General features: G+C 36.6%; 1 long non-coding RNA gene across 1 annotated transcript in view; it reads right to left on the reverse strand.

Annotated features, from left to right (window-relative positions):
- Positions 1-1,845: 1,845 nt before the first annotated feature.
- LOC111093607 overlaps positions 1,846-27,725 on the reverse strand; it is a 42,705-nt gene continuing 16,825 nt past the window's right edge. The window contains exons 2-6 of the long non-coding RNA XR_005382739.1: positions 13,822-14,009; positions 8,701-8,905; positions 7,008-7,132; positions 6,811-6,869; positions 1,846-3,878 (exon numbers count right to left, since the gene is read on the reverse strand). This is a non-coding gene — a long non-coding RNA (uncharacterized LOC111093607). The remainder of the gene's footprint in view (positions 3,879-6,810; positions 6,870-7,007; positions 7,133-8,700; positions 8,906-13,821; positions 14,010-27,725) is intronic.

A 27,725-nucleotide genomic window follows, 5' to 3' on the forward strand; every position in this document is an offset into this window, starting at 1 on the left:
ATGATAATTTCATATAGTTCTGCAAAAATCATGAATTTTTTTCAAGTATGTTTATTGGTAAAAGTTTTTATTTGTATGTTTTATGCAGAAGCTATTATCCATTTTATTTCTACTCTTCTACTTTTGTCTCTTTTTAGTGGTGACAAAATGTTTGAAATAAACATAGTGAACACAAATTTAAGGTTTTATTTGCATACATTACAGAAGGAGAGTATTACCTAAGAAATTTATTCTTATTTGGAAATTTTATTTCTAATTATGTATTCTAATATCTTGGCTTAAGATCTGTCTCTGGGTCCTTAGTAATTCAGTTTTTGGCCAATTTTTCAAGTAATATTTCTTATTTTTAAGATATATATATATATAATTAAATGTCAACCAAGTTCTTTTTAGTCTAAGTCAATGCTTTGTTTATAATATGGTACTTATAATAAAAATCATTCTGGTTAACAGGTGTTCTAATTTCACAAATTGGAAGGAGTGTACAGACTTCTTTCCCAGATAGTACTTTTAAAAGCTACTCTTATTTAAGTCTTGCATATAAAACATTTTTAATGTGGGACTGAATTATATTACCTCTTCAGTAGTTAGATGGTAGGAGAATCTGATTGCTTGGTTTGAATTATGATCTTCTGCTATGACTTTTCTGAAAAGTGACCTTCTATCTAAAATTATATGGCTTCAGGAAAACTGCACACGTGGAAGGGAAGGTAGAAATGAATACAATTAAATGGTACTATTTTACATTCGATACCATCATAAAACATATGTAGCTGAAAATTCATATTCATTGTATACTTCAAGAACTTTTCTCATGTTTGCATGAATTGCTTTATGATTTTATTTCTAACTTTTATTGATAAATATTTATAGTTTATCATTTTATTTATAGATATTGAATTAATATGTGGGTGGAGATAGACCAACCTCTGTGTGTGTGTGTGTGTGTGTGTGTGTGTGTGTGTGTTATTGGATTTTAAGTCATGATCCACAGTAGCTAAGGATCAGGGTAGGTTATTAAAATTTTTTCATGGCTAAGATTTGGTCACTGTTGTGCCATTGTAATTGAGTTTGATGACTGACCATCTTAAAATATTTAACCTATTGTCTGGGAATCAAAATTTGGAGAACCTACATGGAATCTTTTGGGCTTTTTAGGTGCTCTAACTTCACTATGTCCTACTTCCAGTCATTTAAGGGACTGTACTGATAATTAGTATACAGTTTATTCCACAAATGCGTTATTTATATTGAGATAATTTTAGCATTAGGTATATTCCGTTATTTATATATATTTATTTGAGTGTCAAGTGCCTATCCAACCACTAATAGATGACTTAATCCATAGCTTATATATTTTGACTATGTGGAAATGCCTTTGTCTACCCCAAAATTCATGATGTCTACAGAGTAGCAGTAAGAAGAATATTGGGAATATTTTTTTTTTGTGTTGGTAAACTAGCAATTGATTTAATTCCTCATTTATTCAACAAGTATTATTGTGTATCTTCAATGGTGCCAGCTACTGGGAATATCAAGATGAATAAAACATGATTCCTGACACATTTACCACCACCATGGAACTCAATCAAATGGTTGAAATAAATACACAAATAAAAACAGGGGAAAATGTGAATGGAACAGGCATCATGTAGAGGAGTGGCAAGAAGAGATAGAGTGAAGCTCTTGATTTCCCATTCTTCCCAGTTGAAAGAAGAGGGCAAGTCTTGAACACTCCTGGGATAAAAAGCCTGAGGGTACAGTAGTTGAGCCAAGGAGATTGTAATTGCAGGACAGATAGAGACCAAAGTTCAAAAGACCTGAGAGATACTACCATCCTAGTCTCAGTTGCTTCATTTCTCATGGGGATGGCAGGAATACTTGGAAAATATTGTGGGTTTAGTTGCAGACCACCATAAAGCAAATATTGCAATAAAGTGAGCCAAACAAATTTGGTTTCTCAGTGCATTTAAAAGATGTTTATACTGTGCTACGGTCAATTAAGTGTGCGATAGCATTATGTCAAAAAAAAAGGTTCATTCCTTAATTAAAAAATACTTTATTGCTAAAATATGCCAATCATCATGAGTTTTCAAAGAGTTGTAATAAAAACAAAAACAAAAACAAAAAACAAAGAGTTGTAATCTTTTTGCTGGTGGAGGGTCTTGCCTCGATAATGATGGGTGCTGATCAGGGTAGTGATTGCCAAAGGTCAGAGTGGCTGTGGCAAGTTCTTAAATAATTTCGACCATGAAGTTTGCCAAATTGATTCTTCCTTTTGTGAATGATTTCCCTGTAGCAAACAATGGTGTCTGAAACATTTTACCTACAGTAGACTTCTTTCAAAATTGGAGACGGTTCTCTCAAATCCTGCTGCTGCTTTATCAGCTGGGTTTACATACTATACTAAATCTTTTGTTGTCATTTCAGCCATCTTCACAGCATCTTCACCAAGAATAGATTGGTCTCTCAAGAGGTCTCTCAAGAGACCACTTTCTTTGCTCATATGTAAGAAGCAACTCCTTGTCCATTTTTATCATGAGATTGCAGCAATTTAGTTCCATCTTCAGGCCCTACTTCTAACTTTAGTTCTCTTGCTGTTTCCACCACATCCACAATTACTTACTCTGCTGAAGTTTTGAACTTCATCTGTTGGGGTTACAATCAACTTTTTCCAAACTCCTGTTTATGTCAATATTTAACCTCTTCCCATAAATCATAACTGTTTTAAATGGCACCTACAATGGTGAATCCTTTCCAGAAGGTTTTCAATTTGCTTTGCCCAGTTCCATCAGAGGAATTACTATTCACTATCTATGGCAGCAATGCCCTTACAAACTGTATTACTTCAATAAAAAGACTTGGAAGTTGAAATTACTCCTTGGTCCCTGGGCTGTAGAATAAATGTGGTGTTAGTATTGCATGCAAACAATGTGAATCGCATTGTATAGCTCCATCAGAGCCCCTGGGTGACCAGGTGCATTGTCACTGAGCTGTAAATTTTTTTTCCTGAGAGTGGGCTTAAAATAATGCTGTAAACAGATATGCTGTCATCCATACTTTATTGTTCCACTTATGAAGCACAGATGGAGTAGATTTAGAATATTTTTTAAGGACCTGAGTATTTGGGGGTGGCAAATGAGCATTGGCTTCAACCTATAGTCATCAGCTGGATTAGACCCTAATAGAGGAGGTAGTCTGTCCTTTGCAGCTTTGAAGGCTATGAAATCTGAGATGGCATCTTCTTCCAACAGAAGACTGTTTAATCTATGTTGAAAATTTGTTGTTTATTGTAGACACCTTCATGAATGATCTTCACTAGGTCTTCTGAATAACTTGCTACAGCTTCTACATCAGCACTTATTGCTTCACCTTGTACTTTTATGTTATGGAGATGGCTTACTTTATTTAAACCCATGAACCAACCAGCCTCTGCTAGCTTCCAGCTTCTCTTCTGCAACTTGCTCACCTCCTTCAGACTTCATAGAATTGAAGAGAGTGAGAGACTTGCTCTGGATTAGGCTTTGTTTTAAGGGAATGTTGTGGCTGATTTGATCTTCTGTCCAGACCACTCACACTTTCTCCATATCAGCAATAAGGCTTTTTCACTTTCTTAGAATTCATGTGTTCACTGGACAAGCACTTTTAATTTTCTTTAAGAATATTTCATTTGACTTCACCAGTTTATTTGGCTATTTGGTGCAGGAGGCCTAGCTTTCAGCCTGTCTCAGCTTTTGACAGGCCTTCCTCACTAAACTTAATCACTTTCAGTTTTTGACTTAAAGTGACATGTGACTCTTTCAGTTGAACAGTTAGAGGCTTTTGTGAGGTTATTGACTGGCCTAATTTCAATATTGTGTCTCAGGGAACAGAGAGACCTGAGGAGAAAGAGAGAGATGGGAGAAATGGATGATAAATGGAGTGGTCAGAACACATTCAACATTCATCTATTAAATTCACTGTCCTAGGTGGGTGTGGTGTGTGGCCTCCAAAGCAATTGCAATAGTAACATCAAAGATCACTGATCACCATAACAAATACCGTGATAATAGAAGAGTCTGGAATATTTGGAGAATTAACAAAATATGACACAGCAGAAGCATGAAGTGAGCAAATGGTGTTGAAAAAAATGGCACCAAGAGTCTTCTTTTGATGCAGGTTGCCATGAACCTTCAATTAAAAACAAAATAAAACAAGACAAAGAAACCCCAAATGAATCCCCACAGTGTCTATAAAGCACAATAAGTTGAGTGCAATAAAATGAGATATGCCTGCACTTCAGTAACTGCCACAGTAGTCCCCCTCCATTCATTCTTGCCTGTCTTCAATACATATTCTAGGCAGAAGCCTGACCAGTTCTTTTCACACACATATGCACACACACTCACAGTTCATGTGATTCTGTGCTTATTGTCAGTGATTTCACATTGCTCTTCGAATAAACACCTAAGTGTCATCTGTGAGGATCTTGAGATCTAGCTCTGCAATCTCATGTCATCCCTTTTTCTCTTCATTTTCCAGCTGCTTCGATTTTTTTCTAATCCTTACACTTGCAAGATGGGTTTTTCTAGCCATCTCAGGACATTTCGCTCACATTGTTTTTAATATTTAGAATTTTCTTTCCTTCTTTATTTTCCTGGATAATGCCTCTCCATTCTTCAGAACTGAGCTAAAGCCTCACTGTTTAGAAGGAAGTTCTAACTCTTGTGACTATGTCCTAAAGTAACCTGTACCTTTTCATAGGAATTATTAACACATTAATTCATTCAGTAAATATATATTACATATTTACCATGTGGTCTTCACCTCCTTCAGGCAATTGGAATATATGCATAAGCAAATAAGACAAAGATGCCTGTCCTCATAGAATTTATTTACATTCTAGGGCAAAGAAAGTGGTCAAAACAAAGACATAAACAAATATCAAAGTCACTTGGTAATATGTACTGTGGGTACAATTAAGGAGGGGGAATGAGATTAGAAATGTGGTTGTGTGAGAGGGTGAGGAAGAGTTGGAATTTTAAATGAATAGTCAGAGAAAGCCTAACTGAGAAGGCAACATTTGAGGCAAGACCTGAAGGAGGCAAGAAAGTAAGTACACCATGTGGACATCTTAGAAACAGCCTTCCCAGCAAAGGAAATGGGACATACAAAGACCTTGTGACAAGAATGGGACTGGAGTTGTCAAGGGCCAGCAAGAAGTCCACCGTCTTGAGTGCAATGGGTAAGAGAGAATAGTAGAGACTATGATTAGAGGAGTAAGAGTGAGATGATTGTATGGAGTCAGGTTAAGGACTTTGACTTTTACTCAGAAGGAGAAAAGAAATCTTTGGAGCATTGGAGGGAGACATGAGCCAACTTACAATATAAAAGGACTGCTTTGGCTACTGTGTTGAGGGTAGACCGTAGGTCAATAATGGAGGAAGGGAGACCAGTTTGGAGGCACAGACATTGCCATAACCCAAGTGAAAGGAGATGGTGGCACCAGAGTGTTAGCAGCAGAGGTTGTAAAAAGTGATTGAATTCAGCAAATAGTTTGAAACTAGGAAATAGAATTTGTAGACAGGTAGGGCTTTAGGTATATATGTAAGAGAAAAAGTAATAACAATGCTAGGGTTTCTTATGTGAATAACTGGAAATGTGAAGCTGCAATTTACTGAGATAGGGAAGACTGAAATTTGGCTTTGGACATATTAAATTTAAGCTGTTTCTCAGACATTCAAATAAAAATGTCAAGCATACAACTGGTATGGGCTTGGGGTTCAAGATAGAGTTATAGGATGGGCTTATAGACAGTATTTAAAAATAATGACCCTGGGGTGCCTGGGTGACTGTCTGTTAAGCGTCTGACCCTTGATTTTGGCTCAGGTCATGATCTCAGGGTCCTGGGATTTAACCCTGCATCAGGTTCCACATGCAGCCAGGATTCTGCTTACTGATTCTCCCTCTTCCCCTCTGCCCCTCCCTATGCTCAAGCTCAATCTCTCTTGCTCTCTCTCTCTCTCTCTCAGTTAAATAAATAAATCTTTAAAAGGAAATAATAAGGCTGAGTGAGATTATCAAAGGAGTGACTATGGATAGATAAGGGACAGGAAGGACAAGAACTGAGTTCTTGTCACCTATCACAGTTGTACTGCCATCTTTATTGTCATTATTGGATTAGTGCCATCTCCCACACTGACTGAGGTAGAGAGGAAATGGAAACCCAAGGGAAAAAAAGTAAAGAAACCCAAGGAAAAAAATCTTCAGGTACCTTCTTCTTTTTCCCCCACTTCCCAGTGACCCATATTCTTTTAACCTTTGTTAGCCCAAACTTTAGCCTTCATCCCTCTCAATTTATCCCATCTCTATTGCACACAAAAGCTTGCACTTACTACTTATATTTATCTGTACACATTCTAATGCAATATTTACTATGACTTTTAACACAAATAGAAATACATCAAGTTCAGAGTTTGATGCTGGTCAGAATTAGTGCAATAAAAAAGGAAGCATAATTTTACTGTACTTGGTCTAACATATTTATCTAACATTTATCTTTCTGTTCTTAAATTTTTGTTAGCACTTCCATTAAAGGAGGTGAAATTAGTATCTCTTATTTAACATCTCAGGGACCAAAATGTTTGAGCAGAAAGTGGATAGATGTTAAAACCACAAACCGAGAATCGAGATTGTTTGGTTGACTCCTAGTCACAAGACAGAAATAAGATTTTCACATTTGCCTAAACTTTCCTTCACAAGGGAAGAAGTTGGCACATTAGTAAAAAAAAAAAAAAAAAAAAAATTAGAATGGAAATTTTGAATACTTACTGTTTTTGTTATTTATCCTTCATTCTTCAGAATTAATTATGCATATTTTCATTAATAGCCTAAATGAATTACAGGGAGACTGGTTAAGAGAGAAGTGTGTCTATATTTTGTATGCGAAAGAAAGCATTTTATACCAGAATCTCCTTAGACTAGTGTTTCAGTTTCAAACCTACCATTTGACAGAAATCTCTACATACCAGAAGTTTTCCATTGAATCCCTTCCGCCAGAGTTCTGAGGCCTAAACTGTGAGTAGCTCCAAATCTGAAAGAGCTGAATGGTAATTATTTCAGTCCATTAAAGTCCTGAGGAATCTCAGTCTATCTAGAAAGAGAAAAGAAACAAGCAATGACTATAACAAAAACTGAAATGCTTGATTTCACAGTTTGGTAGACAATGTTGAGGCTTTTATGAAATGTCACAAATAAAAAAGTAGTTGAAAATAATTCAACAATACACCCACAATCTACACTTTCTTTAGGAGCTTGGTCAACATTGTCACCATGGATGTAGAGTTTCTGAGCTTTATAGATCGATTTCATCACTAAGAAAAACACCACCTACGGATCCTTAGCACTCTAACTGTTGTGTCAAGTAAGGGTTAATTTACAGGCTGAATTATTATTAAGCGTATTCCCACACCATAACAAAATTATGGACCTGAGAAGATGGAGTACTTTCCAGTTTATAAAGTCTGTCAGAGACCAAGTTCTTAAATGGCCAATTTGAAGGAAGCTGGCACACAATTTAAAGATGTAATTTGAGTCATGGCTGATGATATACTTTTACTTGTTTAGCCTTTTATGCAGCTTGTTTGCATTACTTGAACAGATTTGCTGTTTCTATTCTAACTGCATTGTGTATGGCATGAGGAATGCTGATTAATTCTTGTCGGTAATCATCACACATGCTGCCAATGTTGTGCATTTATATCCTCCATTACATAATCTATGTATGCATTCCTTATGTTATTAGTGGAAGTGGCATGTAATAGGTAAATAAACCTGCTCCTGATTTAGATTTAAAATGACTGTTGATCCTTTTCTGTCTTTAAAAGTTAGAAACTGCATCAGATGGAAGAATCTGGTATAGGCTTTATCCGCTTCAACTAACTTTAATTAGAATTCTTTAATTGTCCCTACAGCTGCCACCAATAGTAAACTCTAGAATATCAATTGTAATTGGAAGATAAATTTGCATTTTATTCATGGCATGAAGTTAATATGTCTTACTTTGTGAACTTTAAGTCAGTAAAGTTATTTGGGGCCTTCGGAGTGTCCCTGAATAGCCCTTTGTGATCATTTTGATACTTCTATAGTAGGTGATTGTCTTATCTATTTACTTCTAAAAAGAAAAGTAACTAAAATATGACTTCTAGTTTAAAATGACTTACTGGTTTATTCAGAGACTAGTGAGTAAATAGGTTTTTAAATAATGAGTTATATTTTCTAAAGACATTTCTCTAGAAGTCCTAAAGCATTAAGAGGAAATAAACCATGTCACTCTTTGCTTAATGCTCACAGTCAAATTATAAATTATAGCAGAGTTACATAGGAAAAGGAGAGAAAAATAAATAACAAAACTAGTGTACGCATGTCTTCATAATTTTATTTCTAACTTTGTCAATCTTTTCTTGAGTTGGTAAGTTAGAAGCACCAAATCAGATTATTAGATTCAATACAATTAGCCTTCTTATTTTCTAGAAGAGTAAAGGAAGTTCAGATTTTGAGAATGGCACTGTTCATGATCTTTTATTTCAAAGTTGTCTACTCCTTAAAGAAAGTAGAAAATGTAACTACTCACAATGGCTTAAATAATAAAAAAGGAAGGTATTATCTTAGAAAATCGAAAGGTCTAGAGAAAACTAAAGCAAGGATCACACTATTTTTTACCTTATTCTGTCTCAGTAGGCTTTCTTCTGAGGCCTCATCTGTTTGTGTGGTCTCTACAACTTCTAAATGTCTATTTTCCAATGCTAAGAATTCTTGCATAGGGAAAAATTTTCTTTCCAGACAAGTCCAGCAAAAATCCCAGAACTAATTCTTGGCGGATCTAGTTGGCCTCAGTTAGATTATGTGCCCCACGCTTAGTCAGTCTCTGTTAAACAAAATTTTGGTTAATCTTATGCAAATGCAATGTGCAAGTTTTGCTTAACCTTAGGATATGCTTAAGATCTGAACTGAATAGAGATAAGCCTCTTCCAACCACATTTACTGAGAATAAAAGAACCGTAGTTCTCCAAAAGTCAGAGTATGACTATTATAAACAAAAAAGGTAAATTGACATTAGACAAGGAAGAAAAATGAATGAAAGAAGAGTAGCAAGGACAGACTAAAGAAGGGGAAAGAGAAGGAAAAGTAAGAGAAAGAGAGGAAAGGAGAGAGAAAAGAAAAGGAAGTGGTGACTAGTGTCTGCCAAATGATGTTTTATTGAAGGGTTAATGGGTGAGAAAGCAGCAGGAGGGAAGAGGCAGAGAAACCAGGATGTTCCTGGAATCCTAATAGGATAATTAATTTCTGTATAATTGTGTGATAACTCTATTTGGTTAACTTGAAAGATCCATTTTTATTAATTAGTCATGTATATGCATAAACACACACATACAACACACAGGCACACACATCATTATAACTGCGGGTCTACCTGAGTTACTCCGTTGCTTTACAGAAATGTGTACAAATATTGATTAGCTATAGGCTTGTATATGATATTATCTGTTTCACAAAAGTAAGACAAGATCACAAAATCTCAAAATACAGACCAGATTTTAGCCACCAACTTTATTTAACAAGCATTTCACACAGATTCCTTAACTGTATTTGCTACTTCATCATTGAAGCTACATCTCACTAGGTTTGGCCCAATAAGTATGATTGAAGCCACAGGTTTACTGGTTTCAGCATACTTAATGTTTTTCATCTTGGACTCAAATACTTTATGCTCATAAGAAAATTCATATTTGTTGTTCCTAGGAACAGTGAAGTCACATTTTCCATTTTGTGCTATAATTTTATCAAATAAGAAAACCATATGTAATAATAAATGATTATAACAACTTTGCTATGAAAAGAAAAACGGCACATTTGAAGAAAAAATGTATTTGTTCTTTATTGAAAAGGAAAGTGTAAATCCTGCATACAGGACTTTTGGTTTCCACTTAGGAATACAGAGAACTAGAAAATATATCACTCTAAACTTTACTGAGAGGAGAGGAGGATCTGTATTAGAGGAAAAGTAGAGTCAAAACCATAAAATGTGAGAGTAAATGCAGGGCAGGTAAATGCAATAAGTGTGTACCATGTGGAGGGATAGAAACTCTCATCATTCCCTGCACTTAAATCTCTTTGCTAGAGAAGAAAGAAGTACACAGTAAGTGGGGCCTATAATCTTATTAGAAGCTGGTGGTATTTCCAAGTGTTGGAATCCATACTCTTTGTGGCCAACATATAGGAGCTCCTCCTCTCTGTCCCCGTGGTTCAGGTAGACTGGTCTCACACTGCTAACTTTGGGGGTGAAAGAGGGAATACAAGAGCCCATCTTGATTAATAAGTATATGGACAGATGATTCAGGGATAGTTACAAGATATGTCTACCAAAATCAGGATTCTCTTTCAGTCTCTCTTTCTCTCCCTCTCTCCTTTGCCCCCACCCACCCCAGAAACCACTGCAGAAAGTGAAATATTTTTTCTGCTAAGGTTCCCAAAATGGAACATGGTATAAGTGGAACTGCTAGTGACCATGTTGTTCATTCCCAAGAATGGGAATCTTCCTGAAAATGAAGCTAAACAGATCCAAGCCTAGATTGGAGACAGAGAAAAAGACAACTAACAAGATCTCCTAAACACACAGATTCAGCTATGCCTCTTACTGGGTTTTTAGTTACACAAGTCAATCAATTCTCAATATGCATTAACAAGGAAACATGCGGGATCCCTGGATGGCGCAGCGGTTTGGCGCCTGCCTTTGGCCCAGGGCGCGATCCTGGAGATCCGGGATCGAATCCCACGTCAGGCTCCCGGTGCATGGAGCCTGCTTCTCCCTCTGCCTGTGTCTCTGCCTCTCTCTCTCACTGTGTGCCTATCATGAATAAAAAAAAAAATTAAAAAAAAAAAAAGTTTAACAAGGAAACATGGAACATTAACATGGAAAAAATCTTCAAGTAATTAAATACATGTTTGCTTTATACAGCTTATATTTGATTCTTATACATATATGTTTTTATTCTTACTCTCCAGTTTAGAATAAAAGAAAATAATTGTAAAACTTTAGCTAATTTGGCCTTTTTTGTTGATATAAATATGTAAGAATTAAAATATAGATATATAAACACCTAAAATAGGTAATGTTAAGAAAGAATAGTTTATGAAATCTTGAATTAGAGTTCCCTTTATATTTGACTAGTAAGAGATAAATTTGGGGGCTAAAAAATTGATATTTATTTTGAAAAAAAAATCTTTATTACAAATATCAACGTGAAAAGTTTGATCCAGGAACATTGCTATAAAATCTAAGAAGTGTGACATTTAAATATGCTTGTAGGAAATTTAATTATGCTTTCTTTTATTTAAACAATGAATGCTTTCAATATAATTGGAACATCTTATTTAAAATAAATGGTTTGGCTTAATAATGAGTCTATATACATAATTATGAATTTTCAAATTTTCTATGTCAGTAGAATACATACTAATTTATAAACACTGATTTTTGTTTAAAAAGTAGTGATATTCATCCTAAAAGCAAGACATTTGTGTTTACAACATTGATAGTATTGATAAATTCACATATTTCAAAATCTAATTGATTAGTTGACAGAAAGGATTCTTACATCATTTGATAGTGGATAGTTCAAATATAACCACAGCCATTTTTACTGTTCTATTATATTTCCCATATGTTTATGTTCAATCACTTATTTGCCTGTCTCTTGTTTAGGGTGAGAAAGTCAACTTCTCTAAGTGGATCCTCTGCTCATTTCATTCGCAAAAAGGTAACTCCTTTAGAGTTAATGTCACCAATAGCTCACGAATGTATGTAATTACATAAAATATTACATTTCTCCAAAGCTTCCAACTGAAAAAGGAGACAATTAAAGTAGACTCCCAACAAACATACATTTTAACAAGCCTCATGTATATTAGAGGCTGTCAGTATCAGCATGACATTTATTTTAGTTCTTTTTGCTTTTTTAAAGGAATGGTTGATACCCTTATAAATTATTTTATATTTTTGAATAAGAAAGTATTTCAAAAAGTGGAAAGTACTGAAAACAAGACAAAGCTAAACAATCTTTAGCAACTTTGATGGAAGCCTACTCTTGGCTCTCCCTCCTACCCAAACTGCAGCCCTGGAAGCAGTCTTTCATCTGGTGACACAGTTCTTTTTAATTATAACTTAATGATTTTTTTTATCAGATGTCGACACATGTGTGCTGATTCATTTGTAAATGAAACACATTCATTTGTAAATATAGTAACTTTTCATATTTAATCAGGTAACACTTTCTTAAATGGACCCTGTCCCATCTCTTATTTTACCAGAGATTTGCTAAGGCTGAATGACAGCCTCCTAAACTGGCCTTTGGGTTTCTCAGATGGCTCCAAGGCAAAATGAAAAGGGGACCTACTGACCTCCTATTATTTGCTTTTTCTTAGTCAAGCATTTTAATATAATTACCTCACCCATCCACACAAAGCATATGTGCATTATTACCTCACATTAAAAAAAATAATAAAATTAAATGATTTTCCAGTGTTTGATTCCTAATCCTTTTTCCTTTCTCATCCTAACTCCCAAATTATTATACTCACAGAGACCTTGATTTATGTTAAATGCTTACTATAAATCTTTATCAAGTTTTCTCACTAGGACACTTCACTGGGAGATTAAGACATGATTTCTCAGCCTGGATTTTTAGGTACATGATCAGATCCAGACCTTAGTTTTCAACCTTATTTTCTATTTTCTTCCTATAAAACCTATGACTATATTTCCTTTTTGAATTAGTATAGGTCTATCCAGAAGCAGACAAAACAACAGGATTAGAGGTGCAAGAAATGTATTATGGGAAGGAGCAGGAGAATGTGGGAGAATCTTAAGGGCACCAAGGCTATGTGATGCTTGTGTGAGACAGTGCAGGACAAAGACTGGATGGAATGAGCTCCAAGAAAGGTCTGCAGAGGCTGATTTTTGCAAGCACTGGATTTGCCCATTCCCTGAGGGCCTTTGTCAGACAGAATACTAAATCTGGAGAGAGTTAAGTCTGAAGAAAGCAAGGGGAAAGCATCCCTTTCCCCAAGTGGATGAATTCTTCCTATCCAGTCTTACATCCTGGCCCTCTTGATTAAGCACTTTCTAAATGCAACCTCAGGGCTACTTTTCTGGGCTCTTACTGGTTCAGGCCAGCTAATTCTTACAAATACATTCGAATATAGTCTTTTTCCTCCCTTATCAAACCCCACAACACTCTGCAGGGTAATTCTAGGATTTAACTTTAGTCATGGTCCTAGAAGCCGGGAGACATAGTCTTGATAGGTCCTTAGGAGACACCTGCTATCTTGACGAATAGTTGCCTCTGCAGAATTTCTAACATGGGGGGGAAGCTATACGCCACTTCTGTAAGCTCTGAGGAGTCGATGCAAAGCCAATATCGTCAGAAACATCCATCTGTGTGCTCTCATCCCATATTTCAAGATCTCTGGCTTTCCCAACCAGGACCATGAATTTGGGATAAAAGATCTGCTCTTTCTGAGCATTCTAAGGTCTCTGGAACTCTGACTCTATCAGATCTTCGATCTGCTGTTTAACTGTTCTGCTCTTCCATTCCAGGAGACAGGTGCTTTTTATTGGTTACCAAGAGTACCTTTGGCTTTCATACTTACTAACTACTTGTTAATTGGCCTTGGTGCTTCACCATTTGCAGGGTGTCAATGTCGAGACAATTTAGCATTAATCAGCCGACTCTACCATCTTTCAAATTCCTGAACCATTATACCTGAAAGACGAATACTCACCCAGTGAAATCATTAGCAATTGGGGCTTTTTCCAGGGACTTTCTGTTATCCACCTTCCATTCAGACTGAGTGGTAAAGATGAGCCATAACTAAATCCCCATCTTGCCACTTGTTTTATCAAACCACTCTCAGTACCACTTGTATTAGTTGGGATCTGCAGAGAAGCAGATGTCAAGGATGCAAGAGATCTGTTGGGGAAAGGAGTAGCAATAGGTGAGAGCAAGCATCGGACCATGGTATAGGTGTAACAGCTGTGATAGAAGAGAGGAAGGACAGTGAATTAGGTAGGAAGAATCTCAGACCACAGCATGGTTCTGAGTGTATTGAGTGGCTCAGTTAAGCATCTACCTTCAGCTCAGGTAATGATCCTTAATTCCCAGGATTGAGCCCTGCATACAGCTCCCTGCTTAGAAGGAAGTCTGCTTCTCCCTCTGCCCCTCACCCCACTCGTGCTCTCTCTCTCAAATAAATAAAAAAAATCTTAAAAAGAGAGAGAGAGAGAGAGAGAGAGAGACCACAACACAGTTCTATTAAAGATTTGGTTAGGCCAACGGAAGTCCTTGAGCCAGAGTTCACACTGGAGGAATCCTATGTGTTGCCTTGCCATGCTCACTCATTGGATAAGAGTAACCAGCAGTTGTAACATTAGAGTGACTGTGGAGGTAGACCTAGAGGGATAGAGTTGGGGCCATCAGTGAATCATGCACCCTGTAGTAGGAAATGTAAGCAGTACATTTGCATGGACATCATAGTAGCCATTTCCTGAATAAACGGATGGCATAGTTATGATTGGAAACATGGATTTGGGAGTCGGATTACATGAGTCCAAATACTGTTGGGCCACCTACTAACTATAGTAACTTTGCCATAAAATCACCCACTTGTTCATCTTTAAATTGATAATAATGGTTGCACTCATAGAGCCACTGGAAGAATTAAAAGAGATCATTCACATGAAAGCTGCCATTATTATGATTATGTTCACTGTTCATTCAAAAAAATATAACTGAACTTGTTTGCACATCCATCCCTAATCCTATCTAGTGTTAGAAACTAAATATTAAGTGTTTCTGTGTCTTCCTAGATAATATGACAATTACAAACACCATTTAGAATCAGGCTACTGAGATTTAAATACCAACTCTGCCGTTTCTAATTGCGTGAACTTGGATAAGTTACTTGAACTCTTGAGTTGTGCCACCTGTAAAATGGTGATACTAAAATGGTAAATCCCTCTTAATCTGGTTGTGACTCAAAATTTGGTAAGGATAATGCCTGGCCCTATTAAGAGCTTGATAAAGGCTGATTCTTATTGTTCCTATCCTTGGGTTTGATTATATTCAATCCTGTTTCGGTTATCTCAATCCTACATGTTGGAAGGGAGGGTGATGGTGGTAGCAGAGTACAGGATCCTTTCCAGGAAGCTAACAGAGTCTAAGCCCTAGCTTCCTTTTGGGTTATCTTACATTTTCCTCACTCTGGAATCTTTATTTAGTCTGAGTGGGGAGGTCTGGTTCTTTATTCCTTGTTTATGACATAAACTTTATGCCTTAAAAGGTTCAGGGCTTAGTTTCTTTCACCACAAAAAGCCTTGCTTTTTGAGATTAAAGGGTTCTTTTGGTTTTGGTTTTGATTTTTTTTAATCAAAAGGTCTTTCTTTGTATATTGTGATATCCTGTCTTTCCCCTAATATGAAAGGAGGAATTGAGAAAGGGTCAAAGAGTCAAGGGAAATACAATTACAAGAGGCAAATTTAGTTAATATCTCAAAATATTATTCCTCTAGTTTCTGTAAAGGCTTTTCTCACTATTAATTGGAATTCTATATATTTAAGTTGTAATTTGGATGCCTTCTCTTCTTGGAAGCACTTGTTACAACTCCAATCCAAAGTGCTTTTGTCTTCTAACTTTATTAAAGCAGCCATTACCATATTCATTTTAAATGGCCTGGTCCATACTCTGTCCTTTTCCACTAGACCATATGCTTCTTGTGAGCTCCCAATAAACCTTATTCTTTTTTGATACATATATTCTTTTTAGCACCTAGCGCAGGGCTTGACACATAGAAGCACTTAAAAGTGTTGAGCGTATTAATTGAACAAATTACTAGAAGCTGGTTATAGCAAAGATTTACAATTCTGTGAATCTCCACTTACATTTTCTTGGTCTTCAACAGGGCTTATCTGTTGTTGTAGATCATCGATATTGATGTAACTAAGTACAGCATATTAATCTTCATTTTGGTCAAAAAATATTAAGCATTCTATGTGCCATCCTTACCAAACTTGGGAGATGCAAAATTGAATAAGGCTTTCCATCAAAGATATTCTTAAAACAAGCAATTTTAAGTGATGTGTATACCCAGCACAGAGCCTGACACAAAGTAGCCATGAGAACTGTTAGAGAAGCAATGAATAAGGAATTCTGATGAAGTTATGCATGGCTTACTTGGGAGCACAGAGCAGATGCCTTTTGTTTGTCCCAAGGAAGTCTTAAAGGAGGCTGTGACCAAGCTGAGTCTCAGAAGATGAACAGCAGTCAGACAAGGAAAGAAAACAGAGGGACAGACTTGGCAGCATAAGCAAGTACATGGTGGTGTAAAGCAACAGAATTATGTACTTTAGGTTTTAAAAAATCAGATTTGTTTATATTTTATCCAGAATACATTTTCTGTGCAATACAGGATTGTGGTTTAGCGTATGGACTCTGGAGCCAGACAGCCGAGGTGTAAATCTCGGTTCTATCACTTAGTAACTGGCTATATGATCCTAGTCAAGTATTCCATCCTTTCCGTGCCTAGGCACTCCAACTGTAAGCTTGGAAATCTCTTACTGTTGCTATGAACTTCAAATGAAGCCATACAGGGGCCCTTGGGTGGCTCTGTCAGTTAAACGTCTGACTCTTGGTTTTGGCTCAGGTCATGATCTCATGGGTCATGGGATCAACCCCCATGTCAGGCTCTGAGCTCAATGCTGGGTCTGCTTGAAAGATTCTCTTCCTCTACCCCTCCTCCTGCTCGCTAGCTCTCTCTCTCTCTCTCTCTCTCTAAAATAAATAAATAAATCTTAAAAAAATGAAGCCATACATGTAAAGCATTCAAAAGAATCTGAGGGGGAAAAGAGTATCTAACAGAGTAAGTGCTCAACACATTTTAGGTTAATGAAAATTAAATATCATTTTCTTTACAACTTTGCGTAAGAACCCGTTCCTATTGAATATGTTTGAGATCCTTGTTTCCATCCAGAGATTCATCATAGGTAAACTAGGAACAAGGGTCCGCTCTCCCAGGAAACTCAGCAGAATCACTTGGGGATCTTTTCAAATCACCTATCCATTTGGCTTTCCTTCTATCCCCCAATTTCAGAAATATTGCCACTACTTTAATGAATCACTTTAGTGGAGGAGAGTGTAGTGTGACATTTTATTCATGGATGTTGAGACAAAAAAAAAAAAAAAGACTGAATTTAACTTTACAAATGTTCTAGATACAGAATGGCTAACAGTTAATCTTAGATTGAGATAGCCGATATATCTGACCTCAGGTCCTTTATGTTTTACCAGTCTGTATCATTGCAAAGAGTAGGAAAATAACCAGGTGGCATACTTGTTCTGGGTATGCTATAGTCTCAATGACTTCTAGTCAGAACTCCATAATCAATCCATTCCTTTGCTTTTTTTTATAATGAAAAAGGTATTATTTTTTAAAAATCTTTTTCTACAATGAATCAAGAGAAAATAGAAGTGAACAAGGAAAAAAATGTTTCAACTCAAAAATCATAATTTTTCAATTATAGCAAATAAATTCCAAATGATAAATAAAACTTGCAAGAAGGGACCTGGGTTTCCCTGAGATTTTCATTCACTGGAAGAAATAGTTGGGAAGTGTGGTCTGAGAACAGGGAGTATGTTACAATGTTTTTCTTGGCACAAACTCATTAATTTACTGTTTAAAACCTGTTCATGTTTAGCTAGATACTTTGGTTATATTTATAGACTTTCATTCTGCTAAAGGTGATTAACCGTTAAGATTTTATTTTAGGGACTCCTGGGTGGCTCAGTGGTTGAGCTTCTGCCTTCGGCTCAGGGCGTGATCCTGGGGTCCTGGGATGGAGTGCCACATTGGGATCCCAGCAGGGAGCCTGCTTCTCCCTCTGCTTATGTCTCTGCCTCTCTGTGTCTCTCATGTGTAAGTAAATAAAATATTTTTTTAAAAAGGTCTTTTAAAAAAAAGATTTTATTTTAAATGTTTGACTCCTTATGCCATAATTTTGATCAAAAAAAATTTCACCTGTTTAGTCAGAAAACTTCAATATGAAGTACCCACTATGTGTTAAACACATGTAGTTGCTTTATTTGTAAAGTGGAATAAGTCTGGAGACTAAGATTTAGATGATACAAACTTCTCTGCTTTATTTGTTAAAACCATAAAAGTCAAGAAAAATATGATTTAAAAACTGAGACACTTTATGGCATTGTAGTGATTAACATATAGTTAATTCACAAAAAATGTTTTGTGTGAGTCTATCACTACAGCTATAAAGCTATATTATGATCCAACAATCCAATATAGGTGTGGCATTTTGATGTGCTAAGGATTGCTACTTTCAAAGTCTATTTTAGAGCAATTCCCCTAAGCCATAAATAATTATATGTAATAATGATGGAGTCTTAAACTTGTGTGATATTTTATAATCTTCAAAATGTAATATTTTTTTAAGTTTCATTTCAACCTCATGCAGATCAAGTAAAAAAGTCGGCACCATTAGTAGTAATAACGGTTTAGGATTTGAACATACAGTATGTTCCAGGCATTGCGTTAATGTGCATTACCTATGTGTAATCTAAAATGCCTTCACTCTTTTAATCTCCATAAGAAATCTGCAAAAGAGGGCCTAGTATTATCCTCATTGTACAGAAGAAACTAAGACTGAAACCAAGTTAACATAACTGTTCGCTGGTAGAGCAAGAATCGATTTAAAGATCTGTCTGATTGAAGTCCATGTTCTTAAGCATTGTGTCACACTGCCTCATGGGACCTTGCTGGCATCTATGAAGTCATGCATTTCTTTCATACACAATACCTGATATTTTGATACATATGATTAGAACCTGAATAAACTGTTCGATTCATTTGAAACAAGTTCCATATATACAGAATGTAAAAATGATAGTTTAGCAAATAATTAATTTGTACATGTACAGTCAATGAAGAATATCTCTCTAACTAATTGTTGAAAATGCACCAGTTTATATTTGGACGGCCTGGGTCCAGATCCTCTCCTCCTTTGATCTTATTTCCTTGTCTTCCTTAAGAGCCTACATTGTCCTTGCAGATCCTGCTGGCTGAGCAGGCTGTCATTTCTTGGACAATCTTTCCAAGCTGGCAGACATGCTATTCCAAGGCTCTCACAGTTGCTATGAGTTTTGTGGGAGATTTACAGATTCCTTCCACAGATACCTCATTTTCCTGCTGATACTACTGCCTGCTTTCCTTGCAGTAAATCCTTATTATCTCACTTTATTTCTCCATTTCCCCTTTCTTTCTAGTCACATGGCTGCTGCTTCTCTCCACCTATCAACCAAAACTCACTTCTCTTTATCCCTGTGCTGTTGGCATTCTCATTTAGACATCACTCTTGTTATGTCGGCTTGTTTATTTGTGGTTATATGCAGGCACTCCTAATTTTTTGCATCCATCTTCCATAAACATCACCATTTTGTCAGAAAAGACCACCTTCGGGGTAACACCACCAGGAATACATTTCTCCCCCAGGAAATATGACAAAACCTTTTTCTTCAGTGCTTCCTGTTCTTTCCCTTTAAAGCATTTCTCTGCTGAAGCAGCTAAGTGGCTGCACAACATAATCCTGTATAAAGCTGGCAGAAATGCTATTTCAGAGCATTCGTGTTTAACTCTTTATTGTCCATTTCGTACAAGTTGTACAAAGGCACATGAGTTTTCACTCAGGATACACTTTTTAAGCAATTAGGATCTGTCACCCTCTTGAAACCCCACACTCTGTGTTTTTCTTTGTTGTTTCTACTGTGCTCTGAGCCCCCGCAAATGCTCACTATCTGGACTACATCAAGGGGCTGCATTTCCTTCTGGCTTCTGGGTTGGATTCAGAATATGAGAGACACTAGCAGGTAGGAATGACACTGAAGAGGAAGGATTTATTACCTCAGTTCTCTCCCTGTGAGCCTTGCTTCTGACTGATGGTTTCCTTGCGGCAAAGTCCAAAGCTCTTGGATCAGGAGACCCTCACCGTAGAACTAACTACGCACTCTCACTGCTGTATTTCCTAGCCTGCCCCCACCCTCCAGTATGGCTTGCCTCTATGTTAGCTTCCCAGTCCTGACATATCCATTACTGGTTTCCCACGTTCCTGCCACACCCCTTAAAATAAGTCTCATGACAGGGCACTCCTCAAATTACAAACCTTGAATGTAGCATCTGTCTTCTGAACTGACTGATAGAGACTTCCAGTACTCCATAAGGAATTAGATACAGTTGTTGCCTTTAAGGAACCTGAACTGTAGAAACAGAGCCAACCATGTAAACACATGAATTGCGAATTATGGGACATGTAATAGAAGCCGATAGAAGATACAGAAGAGAAAGTGATTGGTACCATCTGGAAAGAGGGTATCAGAAAGGGCTTTCTGGAGTAATGCTTGAGTGGTACCTGGAAAGATGAGCTCGTTATCAACGGGCTGGGCTGTGGCCGGGGCAGAAAGGCCATTCTCGGATGAAGGAACAGAGCTAGTGAAGCAAGAAAGCCTGGGACCTTATCACGTGTACACAACTGCAAACTCCTGATCACAGGAGTTTGGAGAGGAGCTCACAGGGGAGAAGGAGCATGAGAGTCCAGAAGAGTCTGAGGATCTTAGAGGGGCTAATGTGCCACACTAAGGAATTTGGACCCCATTCTGTATGTCATGGGGAGCCACAGAAATTTGTGCCCTAAAAAAGTGGAAAAAATGAATTTTGTCTTTAGACGAGAGTGCTCCAGTGACTATGAAACTCATTTGAAGGAAAACACACTGGACATATGAAGAGGAATAGAAACAGGGAAGAAGCAAGAGACAAATTCAAGCACTAATAGCCAATTTAAAAGAAGTAGAACTGATAAAACTGGCCCACGTATTAGAAATGGAATTGAAAAAAAAAAAAAAAAAGATGTGCCGCCTTGGGTGGCACAGTCCCTTAGGCAACCGACTCTTGGTTTCTGCTCAAGTCATGGTCTCAGAGTCATGATCTCAGTGTTGTGAGATTGAGTCCCACATTGTGCTCAGCGCCTAGTGGCTTAAGATCCTCTCTCCTTTTGCCCCTCCCCTGCCCTCTCTAAAATCAATCAATCAATCAATCAATCAATCAATCTTTTAAAAATGAGAGCCATAGGATGATCCCCAGGCTTCTCCTTGGTGGTTGGTAGCATCGTTTCTGAGACTTGCAGTGCAAAGGAAAGGTGTGCTTGGGGATAAAATAACAAGGCAAGACAACTCGTTTTGGTGTTAACTTTTTCATGGGACACCCACATGTAGAAACTGGGGTGTGCTGAAGAGAGCTCTGGACCAATGACATAGATTTCAGCATAAGCACAGAATAAATGTAGCTGTCGCTATGGAAATGGCTGGGAAAACTCAGGAAGGGTGTTTCATGTCAAAAGGAGAAGGATATTGGCAGAACCAGCAACTTTTATGTAATGATTTTAAAAATAAAGGTATTTAGTCTTCAGAAGATGCTAAGCATATCTGTAGTCAATAACTTATTCGATGTGTACCATAGAGCTAGGTTATAGACATCTTATTTTCCTAATTTCACTAATGAAGAAACTCTGCCTTAGAGAGTTAAGCTAGGGTCACAACACCACAATCTAGTACAAACGAGGCTAGAATTCAAACCTTTAATCTCTTTTCTAGCATATCTTACTGCCTTCTTATTGTTTTGTTTTAGCAGTATTTATAAACATAAGGCAAGAAATAAAGAATAGGGTAAAATATAGGCAAAGGGCTCTTGGGAGCCATAAAAAAATGGTTCTAGTGATGGAAATGTCTGTATTTTATAATGTGCCGTTGTTTAAAGACATTTTATTTTGAGGAATGCAACCTTATTTATTTTACATGTTTGAAACTATGTCTCAAATTTCATTTGTTTAACCTGTTTATGCTTTTATTTTCCTCACCTAAACTTACTTTATATTTTCTCTACTTACCCTGGCAGCCACTGGAGTGTTTACTCACTATCTTTTGACTGTCTCACACATGTAGTACATTGTGGCTGAGTTAAAAAAACCAGGACTCTAAAGACTGGCCTATCCTGCCACAGGACTGCCACAGCTTTCACTTACAGTTAAGTATTACATAGAGTTATAGATCTTGAAACTAATTTGGAAACCAAAGAGGGCATTTGTACCAGGTTCCTGCTTCACATTTCTGTAATAGTTTCCTGAATCATAATCTAAGGCTATGAATTGGAAAGGCTGTGTGAAGGAAAAATGCCGAGATAAGAGTCCTTAGATTAATGTTAATACTATGCATTATGCAACATGACCCCAAAACTAGAATATTCGTATTCGATAGATGATACCATGATATAATAATTTATGGCTGACTTTCACAGAAACCATTGGAGAGATTCACAATTTACTAAGGGAAAAGAGTTAATCAGGAAAGCCCTTATACTAATGTCAATTTCTGAGTATTTTGCTGAAGACTTAAGGTAAGCTTTAAGAAAACAGATCAGATAAAAGTAGAATCATCATGTGGGTCTGCTTCACTCTGCAGATGAGAAAAAAAAAGAATCCTCCATTATTAAATTAGTTGGAAAAGAAATTCTTCATCCTCCTCCCACTAAATCTACAACTGCTTTTATTTTCTTAGTATAGGGAACAAAGTCATAATTTGGAATTCAGGGAGTGAGGAGATGTTGATTGGAAGAGAAAAGAAGGGAAAGTGCAGATGAGTAGTTTGGCAGAACAGGAATGTAAATTGGGGAATGTAGTAGGCTTTTCAGGCTGAGTGAAGCCTCACTTGAAGTCTGTGGTCATTGATCAAAAGTAAAGCCTGTCAAGATGGCTGTGAGTTTTCCACCATCCATATTCATCAGAGGTGTATAATCTAATGTAAACAGTAAATTAGATTTAGCAGGAAAGAACTGTGAAGAGATAGATGGAGCAAGGGAGTGTATGTACTGTATTGATTTAAATGAGATAACATGAAATCTAAGCTTGTTGAGGGGAAACGGAATATGAGTGTATCATAGGTAGTAAAAATTCAATAGATCAAAGTGGTGATGGATTCAAAGAGTTGTTGAAATGAGGGTACCCTAGGGAATGAGATGGATTAGAAAGATAATTGGCTTAAAATTTTAAATCACTGAATAAGAAATTGAAAAAAAAGTAAAAGAATAGCAAACACTCTGGACGTTAAAAGTTTGTCTGAGAATATTGCAGCAAAAGGTGTGAGGGCAGACATAAGGGACATTTTCTTCTTTTGCTACACATCTAGTAACCTAGCTTAAAGTACATATTTGAACAGTATTCTCTTGATTATCTGCTAAACAAAGTGAGTTTCTTTCATGCATATAAATGCATGAACATCTCATAGTTAGATTCTAATTGATTTGTACATAGTAAACCCATTACATAAAGTGGGCCCAAGGCATGCTACGTGTCTATTTGAAATGCTCTCATTTTCAAATGGTACTAGCCAAGAAATTATTTTAGATATATGACCCCATATATCATAATTTCTTGGCAAGATTGCCCTATATTTTATTTTATACTTTCTCCCTGGAAAAGAGAATTCTGAGAATGCCAATGGAATGAGCTTTCTGAAAAGGTATTTACTAAGTCAAAATTTTAGAAAAGTGAAGGCTCTGCTAAATTTTGCAAAAATGATTTCAAGACAGTGTGCACTAATTAAACTCCTAACAGTTCACGTCTCTGCTTAATATATCTTTATCACAATGTTGGGTTTTATTATTTTATTCTTCACCAATTTTATGGTAAAATAGTATCTCATAGATACTTTTATTGGCATGTGTCTGGTTATAAGTATAATTAAAATCTTTCCCTAATTTTCATCTCTTATATTTAGTTTTTTAGTTATCAATTCATATCTTCTGTTTTTCTATTGAGAATTCAATTTCTTAACAGCTTGTTTTTAAATGTAATATTAAGTCTAATTTTTTAGCAAATACATGTCCAATTGTTTGTTTTTGATCTGATTATTTAAGGTTTTTGACATATGCATTTTAATTTATATGTAGTCATTCAAATGTCATAAGAATTGTATGCTGCAAGCATTATTATTCCAATACTGTATGTGAGAAAATAGAAATTCAGACAGGTTAAATAATCTGCCATAGGTCTCACAAAGCAAAGTTTTGACGCAGCACTGTCTGGCCCCAGACTCATTCACTTTCCTATATTCCACTGTAACTGGACACATAAAGTTTGATGATGAGAGGATTTTAATAGAAGCATGTAACATGAAGCCAAAGTAAAAGCAGAGTGAAGAACCATATTTGGGAGGTATAAATACAATTACAGCAAGGGCTGAAGAAAATGGATCTATAGAACAAAGGACAGTGATGAGTTGACAATTACTCCAAGATTTCCAGCGTGGCTGGCTGCTGATATAGTGGCATTACCCAGTGTGACAAAGAAACCAGGCACAGAGCTCTGTCACTGCAAGATGATAAGCTGAATTGTCTTCTCCACATTTCATTTCTGTTAGTGACAGTACATACAGTTTGAAATGCCTTGTACAGAAAACTCTTGCCAAGTTGGGTGGAGAGGCCAAGTTCACAGTTAGACAAGTAGATTTGGACAGGTTTTCTGTACACAGATGGAACCAAATGACAAGCCCAATGTTTGGTGTATGGCAAGAAGAGCAGAGCACCTATTAATTTCCAGAGGAAGCTCCATAGAAACAGTTTAAGGAGGAAAGGAGGGTGGGGAAGGAGGTAGAGGGATTTCTGCTAGAACACATCATATAGGTCGCTGGAAAACCTTGTGTTTCATAACATTTACAGAAGAATAGCAGGGTATACAGTAGGTTAGGTTTGAGGTAGGCCACTTAAAGCTTTTGTAGTTTCAAGAAACTTTGAAAGAAACTTTGAAAGTTTGTAGTCAGTGCACTAACAAAAACCAGTAACAATTCTTAAAAAAAATTATTAACACAGTTTGAAAGATGTGTTAAGTTCCTTGTACATGAAGAACAGCTGGAGTAAATAGAGAAAATTTGCCCCTAAAAAAATAGGTGGAGTAGGCTTATGAAAGGATTTTAACAAAAGGCTGAGGTTGCTGAGTTCTAGAAAGAATGAGAAAATGCATCCCCATCGGGGGAACCTACAATAGTATTTCCAAGACAGAACATGTGGCCACCCTGAGCTAAGAGCAAGAGCATGGGGTGAATGGGCATCATGCCCTGCTTGATTCTCCTGAGCTCTCCTGATGAGTTCAGCTGTGCAAGAACTTGGAGGAATAAAATATGAACACACTAGGGAAAAACTGTCCATGAACCAATGCGATGTCCATGTCATACTGACACTGTTCTCACACAAATTATGATGGAGGCAATTTGCCTACAGAATTAGACCCAACTATATTTTAGAATTCCAGGCCATGGGAGGTCTGCTTTATAATCCAAATTACTCCTGCCACCCCTGACACTCTTATTTGCTGTATAATTTTCCTACCTGGCATTTCTCACAGCTTGTATATTCTGTCCTCTATCCATTAAGCTCTATGAGGACAGGGACTTAAATTGTTTTGTTCACCACTATATCTACTTTGTCTGGTATAGACTAGCATATAAGGTATCAATGCTTACTTGTGAATTGAATGAAAACAAACAGTATATCATTTATTGAATCAAAGATAAATGCTTACTATGTCAGACCCTGTGTAAGCTGCTAAATACACTCAACGGTGAACAAGTCACAGACTTGCTTTTTGAGAAGGTGCCTTGCTAGATCTGGTGGGATAGATAAGTAGGCAGTTACAATACTATATGTTTAACAAGTGCTTAAATAAGGTGGGCACAAGATGTTATGAAATCACATTTTAGTACAGATTTGGCCTTTGGGGAAAGTAGCTTTCAGAAGAAGTAGAGTTAAACTGAAATCCGACAGGTGATCAAGAATGAGAGACATGTAAGGAATAGGGAGGGCAGGGAATTTCAGACACTCAATAGCATATGCCAAAGCTGGAATATGTTGGGGGTCAGCTGATAGAATCATGTGTAAACTGAGAGGATGCTAACTGCCATTAATGATAAACGACAAAATCTAATTTGCTTCCAATGTTCCCGGTTAGGCAGTTTCCAATGTAATAATTCAGGGATCCATGTTTCCCTTGTCTTATGTGTCTACCTTTTTCTAAGTCCTCACATAGCAGACAGATGGAAAAGGACACCATGGGGAAGACACACCCATGTGTTAACTACTTTGATACGGAAGAGACATCATTCCTACTCACATTCTAGTCATCAGATTTTTGTCATATGGGTACCACTGATGGCAAAAGAAGTTGGGACATGTAGTCTAGCTCTGCAAACAGTTAAAAACTAAATGAGTTATCATGAAAATAGAGCAAGCAGCTTTTGCCATTCTTGGGGGGTAGTACAATAAAAAATGACAAGATTGGAGAGTCAGAATAGGACCAGTTGATGAAGGACATTTTATTCCATGTTTGGACTTCATCCTAAAGAAAATGTAGTGCTAGAGAAAAATTTTGAGTTGGAGTATGGCAATATCCTATTTGGATTTTGAATAGGCATCTTAGTAGACAACTATTAAGATGGACTGAATAGAGGTGAGGCAGCTTAAAATTGAACAATTCAGATTCTAGTCAGACAATGGCAAATGTGGGTAATGACAGTAAGGTGGATTTCAGAACTGATAAACAGGCATTATAATTAGGACATTATGATGTATGAGGGGCCATGAGGAAGAGAGGAGTCTCTAGTTTCAAGCTTGAGCCAACCGGATAGGTAATGATAGTATTTATCAAGACAAGGAGCAGAGTTAGGTTGAAAAGTGGAGATATAGATGTTAAACTTAAGATTTAAGCTCTTTGATGGCTATGGTACATTGTGTCCCTCAAATCTAATCTTTATGTTGTACTTATTACAGAGCCCAATTGATGCATACTCATTACTATTCCAAATGGAGTGATTCACATGTTGATCTGACTGGCTATTTAAAATTAAAATTTCAGTGGAGTGGGGAAAAAAATTAAGTGTACTAGAGAGTATCTCAGGAAGTTAATACACATGGTGCAGGAATTTGGTTAAAGCCCACCACTTCCATTTTATAGTTGTGTCATAGCAGATATTCTAATAATATAGTTCATAACCTTAGAAAATAAGCTCAGACACATATTCTAGCTCTCTGTAGGCCTGTTGGGAATTCTTCCTTACAATATGTTCTCAGTGATATGATCTATCTCTCTAGGTAGATAGATAGATATACAAATATAGATATTTGTCTCTATATATACATATATGTATATATAATTTAACTGGAAACATCTTTAGAAGTGGATATAGATATTTCTCTATATATACATATATATAAAAAACACTGGAAACATACTTATTTCATGATATTATATTTCTGGATTTTTATGAATTTGTCAGAAATTTTTTCCCTGAAACTGATTATAACTAATGAAGCAAAGAGACCGTATCAAGTATAAAGTTTAATTAGAGATGAAAATATGTCTCAAAAGGTACAAATCACCCAACAGAAGTCATCCTGAGGACTGAGCAGTTATCTGATAAATTCATGTACATAAATAGCCAGTTTGGATAATATTTACTTGTTGCTACCTATCTCACTTTATTTGGTAAAAAGCTAGTCCAGAGTAGCTGGTTAATTCAAATTATTTTTGC

Source organism: Canis lupus, chromosome 32 (genome assembly GCF_011100685.1).
Source record: "Canis lupus familiaris isolate Mischka breed German Shepherd chromosome 32, alternate assembly UU_Cfam_GSD_1.0, whole genome shotgun sequence".
Classification (NCBI taxonomy): Eukaryota; Metazoa; Chordata; class Mammalia; order Carnivora; family Canidae; genus Canis; species Canis lupus.